Below are 13,316 nucleotides of genomic sequence, written 5' to 3'. Positions count from 1 at the left end.
CTGTACAGCTTGTCTGTGATGGAGGGGATATATCAGAAAGAATTTCCTAAAACACGAAATATTAAAATATTTGTTTTTTATAAAGTAGGTTTTATTATATTACCTCATTAAATATAGTGTAAAATGATGGCGGTGAAAAAGGTTTCTCGTATCCCTATAAAATATAATATATTAATATTGGTATAAGAAAAATAAAAAATATTTTTTTTCTTACCTCATTTTTTTCTAATTCGTCCAACCATCTTTGTGCGATATTGAACATATCTAAATGAATGTAATTGAAGCTGACTTGTGAAATTGTAGTCATTTACATGTGTTGCAATGCAAATGTTGTTAATTCTTTTTACGCGATTTGTCATATCTTCAAGCGTTCTAGTTTCAACCTTGGTATTTGTTTTTAAGTATGATGCTATTTGATTAATTTGCTGTTATTATGAGCGGTTTAACGATTTTGGTTTTTCTCTCGATGATCTCCAAAATTGACCACTCTAAATCTTGTAACTTTAATAAGTCGTTACGATTTAACAGTATGCGACATCCATCTTGAATTTTAGACTCTATAATGAGCATATTCTCTCCTTGGTACACCATACTAGATATTGTAATTGAATCGGAATCCAAAAATAAATTACGCTTATACTTTTGTGGTTGTTAAATGATAAAATGTTTCCCATAAGTCGGAAAATACGTTTGAGAAAATCGGCGGAAATATTTACAAAACGTGATGGTGTTATAATGTGAATCACGGTGTTGAATTCATCTGTCGGATCGAGTCCGATGTTTAAAAACTTGCGAGATGAAAAATCAAGGAATAAATTACTGCAATCGATTAGGTTAGCTGGTGGTGACGAAGGCACATATGTAAAAACATTCTTCTTGTAAACAGCACGCATGTTTTCTATCGAACCAGCCATATTCAAAAATTTTATCCCAAAACAACGGACTTAATCGAACGAAGAGTGGAGATAGACTGATTTCATTTCAGATTTTGAAACCCTCGCATGTATATTTTATGATAGGGATTTCTTCTACAGGTTTGAAGTATGCATGTCAGAACATGTTAGATTATTGAATAATACTATTGTTTGTAATGCAAACAAGACTCGACATGCTTGTTATACTATAATTTTTCAAATGGCAATATGCTGGTAATATGTGATAACAACAGGGATAGATAGCGTTATCTATTGAATATGTGTGTACGGTAAAATAGTTCTGCGCATGTCCATGATAACTGTTGAATATAATATATACATTAATATGTGTGTACGGTAATATAGTACGTGTACGGTAACCTGGCGTATGTACAATAATATGATAACCACGGCGTCTGGCGATGGATGTGGGGGCGGCGGGGTTACACGGATACGTATCAGGGCGTCAGCGGTGGCGTGGACGGGTGCGGTGGTGGGGACGGCGGCGGCTCAGCGGCTCAGCTACGGCGGCGTCTCAGCTACGGTGGCGGGTCAGCTGGTCAGCCTGGTCAGCCGGGTCAGCGGGTTAGGTTCCAGAACTCTCATTTTACACCTACTGTTATAACAACATAAAAATATGAAAACATTAAATTCTACATGACTACATAAAGAAAAAAATAATAATTTTGGTAACAAGTTGATAACTTTAAATCAATATATTATTGGTTAGATAAAACAAAATAGAAAAGAAATATTTTTGTACAAAATTATATTAATTTAGTAAAGCTACACAAAACATATAACTATCTAAGCGACTTAAATGTTAATTAACACACATAATGAATGTAACATGATTACATGACAACTGAAACACACAAATAAACAAAAAAAAAAACATAAATAAAATAAACTAAAAACACAAAACAATAGGTAATTATTAAAGGAATTACCATTAGAATTTGTTATTTCCACATTATTTGTCGTAGCACTTGGTTCAGAGTCATGATCCAAGTCCAGAGAATTTTGTGGTATTTCAATAAAATCTAAAAAAAATAAATACGCTTGTTATGGGCTACGAGATATCAAGGCTAAGTTAGTATGAGTGTATGACCATGCCTCTTGTCGAGGGTAATGCGGATACTACTATGACCATGACACGTGTTGGGATAGTAAGCGCACCAATAATTATAGTGCACTAATGCTGTATTTGAGATGTTATTGCACATTCTCAAATTCGTGTCCGAATTTGCAACAACAACTATAAGGACACCTGGTTTCACCCAGAAGGTGAATACTCGACGTAAACAAGAGACGCACCACAGTATATAAGGGAGCCCGAAGACCAGCAACGGCAGATGTACCAAAGCTATCAACAACTGAGCACTTTCACGACACTCAGCCACTTATTTTGTTTATTACATGTATTTAATTTATATGCAATAAAGACATATTTCGTTATTGAGTTTAACTTTCGTTCAAAATAACCATCTGGATTTAAATCTGATACTGGCACGCAACACCCTGTTGTAAATAGTTAGTACCATGTATAATAGAAAAAACATTTTCTATGTTTATTGATATTTAATATATAACATAATATAAAATTGGAAAAATATTTTTGAATTTTCTAAGCCAAAATGTCTTTACTTACTTACTAAAAATGTCCATAGAATTTGTATTATATAAGGTACAACACAGTGTGGAAAAATTACAAATTAATTGTTACTTAATAAAATTACTCATAATAAATATTAAATTAAAAAAAAAAAAATAATAAATGATAATAAAAGATTTGTTTATCATACATATAAAATTTTAGAAACCATGTAAAAGCACTGTTATAATTATTATTTACCTTGAATACATGCACCGATTATTTCGTTTGTTAATTAATACATCTTCAGAGTTGCTATTGATCTCTTCAGACATTAAACAAATTATTTATTCTTGGAGAATAATACAAGTCAAGTAAACATTCTATCATATAATATGTATATTTTCAATGGTATTATTTACTTACATTTACGTTTTCTCTGTGAAGTAAAGAATGCTGAAATATCTGTATTGTTTTTTTTCGTTTTTGTGCTTCACATGAAGCTACATGTCTTGTCCAATTCAAATCGTTCATATCATTTCTTTTTTTACCACAAAGACACTTCATAACACAACTGCTAAATGCCATTATAAATAAAATAAAATTATACGAGTATACGACTTATAATTTATAAAAGAAACGAGAATCAAAATATCAAATTACACAGACATCGGCATGGACAGACTAGAAGTTAGAACACATTGACATTTGCGATTTGCCATGTTTTTTTCAATTTTATATTATCATATTTAAATTTGATAACGGTTACCGAAACCACGATTATAAAGAACAAGTTATATGCAACGCGGGCATGGAACAGCGGTCAGAATTCGTTAAGGCGTAGTTTTAATATCTACCGAGCGCTAGTAGTCAGACGTGTCAGATTTTCATTATTTCATATTATACGTGTATTGTCTATCACAGTTTTAGAACAATTTTACTTAAATTACCCGGGGTTTTTTCTATTGAAGTTAAATAAAATGACTTTTTTTAAATGATGGGGCCAAAAATAATTGTCAAAATCTTTAGTTTTGAAGTTATAATAACTTGAAATTGACAGATTCGTATTTAATTTATATACGCACAACTTCAGTTTACCACGTCTTTTAAGAATTTATATAATTTTTTTTTTTAAAACCTAATTATTTAAATGAATGTATTTATGTGTGGATAATTAATGTGGATAATTGAGAACTTCAAGTGTCTAAATCGTTAAAATTAACGTTTTTCATTAATATTTTTTGAAACTGTAACGTGCCACGTACAAGCAATAGAATGATGTAGTATCGAATGGAATATTTGTAAAAAATGAAGACTGTTGAATTATTTCTAAGTGTTTTATTTCGACAAAAATATTCTAAGTCCAAATAATTAAATAAATTAAACTGTGTACCTTTGCTGCTTGTGATAGACTTGATGTACATTCATTGATAACGCATGATGTTTGTTCCATCGTGGACAATGCCCGTTTTTTAATGTTAGTTATAGCAATTTGTGTTTCAACTTTAGCAGCATCAGAACCATGCGTGTGTACATTTTCAGATTTTTTTAAAATCTTTAAATTGTCAATACTTGTATGAATTCTTGCCAAACAATCATTCTTTTGACGACACCTCCAAAACTTTTTTTGTTTGTCGGCACTAAATTTATCAAAAATATACATGAAACCGTCATTTACGAGCATTTCTCGATCACGTTTCGATTGAATTTTCTCCATTTTTAAATTTTTTATGCAGTATATAACTGTGTACAAACTATAAATCACTTCACTAAACGCGTGCTTGTATACTGTATTAGACAAAAATGTCACCAAACTATCAGGTGAACACCAAATTTTACTTTTATTGTTGTATTATTTTTATTATTATATATAGATAACGCGCGACCTTTCTTCTTTTCTAATCTATACTCCGCGCACGATAAGATGATGACCAGGCGGCCGACCGTTTTTCGTCCGTTTCGCGCAGCTGGTTTTTCATTGGTTAGGTAAACAAAAGCGGGCCGGGCCGCCAAGGCGAGCGGTGCGCCGGTGCGGTGGAGAAACTGGTTTTGGATGCGCGCCTGGTCATCATCTTATCGTGAGTGGAGTATACGTTGTAGATTCTATGTAATATATGATCTAATGGTTTTGCGTGTGAACAGCATGATTTGCTTTTATCGTTATACTTTATTACAGTTACAATAGATAACGTGCAACATTTATTGTCGATTGACATTTTTTCGTTTTGGATTAAATGCAATCATTTATATTTATGAATTATTAAAATATATCAAAATTAATGTTTTGCAACAATAACTATTTTTAATGTTTTAACTATTTAATTTTTTACTATATTATATTTATATTTATATTTTTACAATATCTTGTAGTCATTTTTTAAGTAGATTTTTACAACTAACTATTTACTATATTTTCATTTAAAATTAATTGTAATATTTAACAAAATTGTAATTTTAAATTTTATATACAAATATTAGTTGGCACCAAAACAGCAGGGCCAAAACGGCAGCGCCCAAACGGCGGCGCCAAAACGTCCTAGACTGACTTAACATTCATTCTCGTATCATGCGTAGTATGGTGTTTCTTTTACATAATATGTTATGGGTCTCTACTAAGTTAAGTAGTCTTCCTGATTTGTCATATGTTCCTATACCTACTTCAAAAATGATATCCCATTATGCAACGTGCTCTGATATTTAAATATAATATATAAATTACCATAGTCAACAATAATCTAAACATTGGGGGCACAACGGACATCCTTATAGTTATGTTAGGGGTGAGCAGCCAAGCAAGCAATTATCGAGTATAATAAACTAGGACCGGACCTAAAAACAAAAGTTAAAAACAATCAAAAGCAGCATCGCCCGTGTGCTTCCTATCCGCTAGGAGATAATAATATATGATTGCTATCCGGTGGCATATTATAAATGCGTGATTACCACCCGGTAGAATATATTAAGTGCGGAATCACTCACCCGGTAGAATATTATAGTCATATAATTGACACACGGTATCGCCCGGATGACGCAAAGCGTGGGAAGAAGTGGATGCAGGTGCAGATGACCAACAGGGACCTGGAGGTACCGCTGGAGTCCCTGGACGATATATAAGGGGGCCCAGATTAGGCACATTTCAAACGTGATCCACCAGAGTTAGAGCGAGCACCTTCACGTCACCCAGATCAATAGTTTTGTCATTTGAACTTAGAATATTTTTCACAAGTTTAATTTATTTTATTTAATGGACTTAGAATAATTTTCAATAAAAAAACACTTAGAATTATTTCAAGAGACTTCATTTATTTAACAACAACCTATCCGATACGACATCATTCAACTGATTGTACGTGGCACGTTACAATTACTTAATTTCTCAAATTGAATGTAAAAATGTTTTTTTTTTAAATATTTATCGTAGCATGTTATGTTTAATATTGGATAATGGTCTGAATCTAATCTTTTCAAAATGTTTTTATCTGAGTGGCCGTTCCACACCACTATTACATTCTCTTTATTACTTCTTCGTATATAACTGTCAATTATTGTAAATTATTTTTTTTACTTTGTTTCTATTGGTCTAGAGAAGCACCTCTCAGATCGGTTTTAACTCTGAAAACTCTTTTTATCTCTCTTATTGCTACCTGAAGCTCCTTCTCACCCATAGGTTGAGCTTCTGCATTAAGTGGTAACAATAAAAGTCGTCCTTCTAGTTTCCTAATTTTAAATCGGTCTAGGCTATTTGATATAGCACTGAAAATGACTACCATGCTTGTCTTGCTCACCAATGAAAATTCGAAATCCATTATTATGAATTGATGTGTCTCTTTTTTGTATAATTTAAACAATTTTATTTTATACTGGTCTCATTTTTTAAATTTTTCTATAGTGTATGGCAATTGTCTTTGTATCGTCATTATACACAAAACCTTAAATTATTCAATAGGTCACTTATACGTTATTCTTCTCATTTACTTAAACATAAGGTTAATTTACTAATTCTACTTAATATTGTCTGTTTTATCTAAATTATTACTTCTATATACGTGTCTTGTAGTATTTAAAAATTTTATTTATATTTTTTTTGTTTTTTTTTTTTTTATAAATCACTTTCTTTTATTACATTTAATTCTATACCCTGCTCCTGTATTAAATTTCCTATATATTTGTATCTGTGTCGGTTTACACATTTAAAATTATAGAGTACGCCTATCGTTACTAACTAACATTATAGTCACTATTAAGGTACTTATCACCAGGAGCGGCTCGTCAGGGGAGACTTTGAGACTGAGTCTCCCCCTTAAAAAAACTCAGTTACTTGTAAATAATAATTAATTAAAATAATAATGCATAAAAATATTTTTATTCGAATTGAAAATATAATATTATATAATTTATATCGTTTTCTTTGTTTATTATTATAAATTGAAAGCAATCAAGTCTAAAACCTTTAAATAGTTATTTTAATAGAAATGCTATTTTAGTTTTATCGATGACGGTGACGGTCGCCGTTACAGTGAAACTGCCGCCCGACAGTTTCAATCATAACATGTAAAATGGTACGGCCGGTTTGATGGTGGGCCGGAGGGGGCAGGGAGAATAAGCTGCGTATTATAGACTCTATTGAGACTGGGTTCACGACAATAATTGCCGTACCGCGCGCCGTTCTTAGTCGCTGTCATAATTTAATGCATTTCTATGATTTAATAACTATAACACGTTTACTACAGGGTTTTTATACTATCTTCTATTTGATATTTGTTATATTTCTAATTATTTTAAAAATGCAAAAGACAATATAATAGACGTATTATTAATTAGTAGTTTTAATACTTTAACGTACGAACAAAAAAATCAAATTAAACTTAAAAATATTGACTAAATATGTAATACTATAATACTATTAGATTTTCAATAACAGGGTTTTTCTTGTTCGTTGTTGTACGTAGCTTATGTTAAATAATTTTAAGTCTCCCCAGAATAATAACTCACGAGCCGCTACTGCTTATCACTACACTTATTACAAAATTATAATATTGTACTTTAGATTTATTACTTCCCGAATTTGACAGAGGTGGAGTATCAGTTGTGTTATTAATTAAGTGTTCTGTCCCATTATCATTTTTTATTTTATTAATCGTTGTGTCGAAGTGATCGAAATTGTCTGTATTTATTGTTATATTATCGGTTATTTCTTTCGTTGTAATTGTTTTGTTTGTTGTTGGAGTTGTTGGCGATTTGTATTTGTTTAGTTTCGTGGTATATGGTTCTTTTGTATGCATACAATTTAATTGTTTAATTTGATCGGGCATTTCTATTAATTTATCATTATTGACTCCTACTGTTTTTAATTGTATATCACATGTTTTTATAAGTGTACATTTTGTTGAATTTTTATTTAATACGATAATTTTTGGTCTTATAGTAAATACGCATCCTATGGTTAAAGTAACGCGAGTGTCATTTTCATCGTTTAAAGTTATGTTTTCGGTTGTGCCCCAAGTCGTTTTTTGTAGTTCGATACTGTTATCGTTTAGTCTGTAAAATATTATTGTTTCTTCATCGCTCAATACTCCCTTCAATATCATAGCGATTAACCTATAATTTATCAATTATTACTCTATATTATTTTATTACTTAATATACTTTATGTCTATGTTTATTATTATTTTATCTTATTTATTAATTCTTGTTTCTGTATTAAAATATTTTTATTTTTCATTATCGGATCAGCTATTGGTATGGATATTATCGTTTCCGTTCGTGGTTTAAATGTAAAACATATTTTATTTTTATTTAATTCGTGACGAGTGCCATCATTTATTGTCAATATATTATTCGCAACATCTATTATCGCATTATTCTGTAACAGGAAGTGGTGACCTAGAATTCCATCTCGCGGTATTGGAAATTCCTTATCGACCACATGAAATTCCGTTTTTATTTTATTATTATTTAATATTAATATTATTGTAATTTTACCCATGGTAGTTACTATTTTATCGTTAATGCTTTTTTAAATTTATTTTTCCTTTTCCGTTTACTAATGTTTCGCCTGTTAATTAATTTATTTTTATTAAATTGATTTCACTACCGGTATCTAAAAGAAGATCTATTGTGTTTGTTTTAAAACTAGGTGATTGTAATGTAACGTGATTTTCACTAATTACTGATACGATTATGAAACATCGTTGAGTGACAACTCCTCCGTTACGGCCGTTATCTGGTTGATCGAACGGACGCCATTCCCGTTCGACACTTGACCATTTCTCGTCCGATTTACATTATTACGTTCATCCCGTTGCTTACTATAACAGCTAACACTATCGTGTCCTATCTTATTGCAATAACTACAAGTTATCGGCTTTACGTTACTGTTATAATAATTATTATTATTATATTGACTATTAGTATACCTAACGATTAAAATTATTATAATAATTCGGATTTTGTCTATTCTGACCACGGTTAAAATTTTGCTTATAATCAAAGTTTTGTCCGTTTGGATTATTTCCCTGATAATTATTTGACCAACGATTTCCGTTAAAATTTTGATTTCCATAATTATTTTTATTTCCGTTCTGATTTATTTTATTTTCATTATTCTGTAATTCTTTATTAAAGCTAAATTCTATTTCTAACTGCCTAGCCATTTGCATTGCCAGTTCCAACGTTTCTGGATTCCTAGCCCGTAATATCATTTGTAAATCCATTGTTAACCCATTTATATAAATCGCTAAGGCCTGATCCCTTCAGAGTTTGCCTTAAAATTCTCGCCTCTTCTGGTGTTTCATTTGCTAAAGTTGCGTTACATAAATTATAAATTATAACTAAATAAATTCAGTACAACAAATTCGAATCAATCAAATCATCAAAAGAAAAATATAAATAAAATGTTTAGGATTCAAACACAATTTTTTTTTTTATAATAAAACCAATGAGCTGAAAAGCAAAAATTCATAAGCTTCAATTTTTTTGAAAAGTAAAATCAAGATAATTTTAAGTATTTATTAGCAAAAATTAAGAAAGTATTACACGTCTTCTTACTAAATTACAAAAGCTAAGTTAAACATGCAATAATTTGGCGTATTTCTTTTTCTTTTGTGCTGTATTTTCTTTCCTATTATCTTGTACTGAGAAATGTCGCATGCGCATGACTAGATAATTAGTAATAATAGACATTAGAATATTATTTTAATGAAGTATACATGGAAATGTAAATTTATGTTTCTCAAAAATATCTTCTATAACTAAATCAAAAACATGCTTTTTCCCACAATATTTTGTGAATGATTGTTCTACACTAGTTAATAAATAAAATAAATAAATATTAGGATGGGTTAAGCCACCTTTAGTTTTTAAGTTAACAAGTTCAGCTACTGGTGCATCGACATAAGTGCTAGACGATTTTAAAGCATTCAGGCAGTGTAAGCATGTATTGTTTTTAGACAACTTTTTTGAAATATACCCACATGCATAATAAACTATGCAATCTATTGCTGTGGAACTATTGTAGTTGTGATCTTCAAATATGTCATAAGTTTCTCATTGGCCATCTTCAACTAGCATATCGATCTTTGATTGTAAATCATTTAGTTTACTTGTCCTAACACTTTCTTCATTACCTTGGAAAATTTCTTTTAATTTCTGAAACTGAAAATTTTGGCGACTTTATTAAGGAGTATAATGATAGAATTATGTAAAGATGTAAAAAGGTAGAACCAGTCGGATGGTCATTAGGTCCAGCGGCTTGGCGAATAATTCCAAAGAATTCCTGAAAGATATGTACAATTTCACCCAAGTATTAATTAATTATTATTTAAGTCTATAATATAAGGATTTAAGCTACTTCTAAAGGGTCTTGATTTATTTTCCCAGTGAGCACGTAATCAAATCCACATTCGGATAGTAAATATGTTGTTAACTCAATTGTTGATCTTAAAGTTACTCTTAATCCTTCGGCTGTCGTCATAGTCAAAAATTCATTTTGATGAATGTGATGATAATGTACACAATTTTCCCAATTGTTCAACAATATCTCTGTGTCTTCCATTATCTACAATTAAAGATATAGTTAAATAAATAAAATATACTATCACTTCCTAATTGTATTAATTTCCTTTTAAATCATGACTAAATTCTTTTACGCTTTCAGCTGGGAATGGTCTATTCATCGCATCAAACAAATTATTTAAAAGCACTGTAAATTGTTGAGTGTCTTCACTATTTTCCAAACTTGAAACCTTCCTCCGTCGATAAAATTCGATCCCACAAGCCATGTAATGACTGAATACCTAAAATTAATAAACAATTTAGACACACAATATTAATGATATGGACTTTTAAATATTTTTGTATACCTACTTAGTACTTATGTAAAACACACCATACCATTTTATATTAAATTTACAGTACGTATTAAACATTTTTCTAACTAAAAGATAACATGCTGTTATAAAATGCATTTTTCTGAAGATTATCATATCATTGTTATTTTACAAAAATATTGAATTTACTTTTATTTGTATTGCTGGCCGCTATTATTTCTTTTATCATTGTTGATTGTGAATCATTTATTTTATGTTTATTTATTAAATCGTCAATTGAATTATAAGACATGGTACTTAAACGTTCTTTTGCTGTGTTCAATTCAACTTCTAACTTTTTTATCCTAAATTTAGCTCTTAACACTCTTTTTGGATTTTATGCTTGTCTTTTTTTTAATGTAATAATTTCCTGTTTTTTGATGATAACGTATTTTTTTTTTGCCATCTGTCATTCGTTTTTTTTTTTCATGCGGAATACATTATTCAATTGAAAGCAATACAAACAACTCTTCTTTTTTTTTGTTCATTGCTATTTAATAAATAAAGGCAATTATTGTTTCTCAAACGCTGATTTAGTCCTATACTTGCCAAGTTATTCTGAATATCTGGATATATATCTTCTAATGGGCCACCAAAACAAAAATTATAACCATCGAGTAAATGTATCAAATTTGTTATATTTGTAACTAATGGTGAACAGGGTATTGTGATACCAAATTGTTCTAAATCAAATAATTTGTTGTGTATCTTACAAGTAATGACCATATCTTTTCCAAACCTTATCTGTTTTTCAACTAAGACTCCAAAACTGATATCATTATATGGTGACACAAAATAATATGTAACAAAAGGATATTTATCACCATTTTTTTTGTATTCCCAACCTTCTGGAAGGGTAACTATTGTAGGGTTTTCAAATATTTTGTTACACATTACTTCAGGAAAATATTCAGAGTTTGGTGAAAGTATGATTGGAGTAGGCTCAACAAAGACTTCTTTGATCTTTAATAATATTATGAATAAATAATTTTTGTACTATAACAAAAATCTAAAGTAATTTGATAGTAAATCGTTATTTTATAAATGAATGTAATTGGCCAACGCTCAATTTATTTTATATTTATTGTTAGCTAAAGTTATGGAAATTCTTGTATTCAATTTTCAAATCTTAGCTACTTAAATATACAATATTTTTTATAAATTTTTAACTGATTCCTTATGTAACATTTAACAATTACATATTAACATCAAGACGAGTCATTTCCCTCATATTTCCTAAAGATTTCAATATGTAAGTCTTATAAGTACTTATCATTACTCTTACAAACTTAAAATATTTAATACATTTTCACATTTTTTACTACAAAATAATTTTCGAGTACTTGTGTTACTTCAAACGCTAATAAAATTGTGCCTATATATTTTTATGATTTTTGAATCACTATAAGACTAACTAATAAGGAACCATTATATGTATTAAATTTAATATAATAAAATTAATTTAATTTTAAGTATTTTGACTTAGTCAAAAAATTGTATCGACATTTAAACTTTTAACATTTAACTTGTTTTTATAGTAAATAGTTAAAAAATAAAATAATCGTATATTTCAAATGCCTTTAAATAGTCTTAAAATAAGCGAAATATATTGAAAAATAAGTTATGTAAAGAAAGTGCCAATCTAAAATCATAACTGGTGTAATTTCCAAGTATTTATGACTTATACTTTTTGAATATTAACAACTTTTTAAAATCGGTTGTAGGATAAATCGTTATCGTTCCCAAATTTCGTAAACATTTTAAGTCTCCAAACATGCGGTCTATCTGTTTTTTGCGTACTACCTAACTATAAATATGAGTATAGTATGTGGTCTACCAATGTTATGTGTTATACCTGCCTGTAGTAGGGTAGGAAATCCAGCATCATTATTATTTATTAGTTTATTACCTACTAATTTAATGTATTATGTTTTATCACTTTAATCTTATTTTTTCATAATGATATATACCTATATTTTATCATATAACAGCTAATATGTTATTAGTCGGTTTAGTGTCATTTGTGGCGAAACAACTTTTTTTAAATTTGAATTGAAAATTTTTTTAACTTAAAATGCTTATTAAAGAATTTTATAAATTTTTTTAACTGAGGCCTCAAGTGTTAAATACTTGCAAGATTGTGGCCTGTTACCTTGTGCGAAACAGTGTCACAAATGTGGTAGTGACATAAAACTGTGCCAGAGAAATGAACGAGGAAAAGTTAGAGAAGTTTTCCGGTGTAAAAAAAAAGGTTGCCAAACTACCCAATCGAAATTTATAATTTAATATTAGTATATCAATTATTATACTTACAATTGTTTCGCTCAGACGCTGTTTAATATAGATATATCTATACATTAGACATTTATACAAGTCTCACTAGTCTGTGATAAAAGACATCGTTTATTTATGAACTTTACTGTTCTTATATAAAATAAAAAC

This window comes from Aphis gossypii, unplaced genomic scaffold (assembly GCF_020184175.1).
Source record: "Aphis gossypii isolate Hap1 unplaced genomic scaffold, ASM2018417v2 Contig00456, whole genome shotgun sequence".
NCBI lineage: Eukaryota > Metazoa > Arthropoda > Insecta > Hemiptera > Aphididae > Aphis > Aphis gossypii.
Note: the sequence above shows the minus strand (reverse complement) of the source record.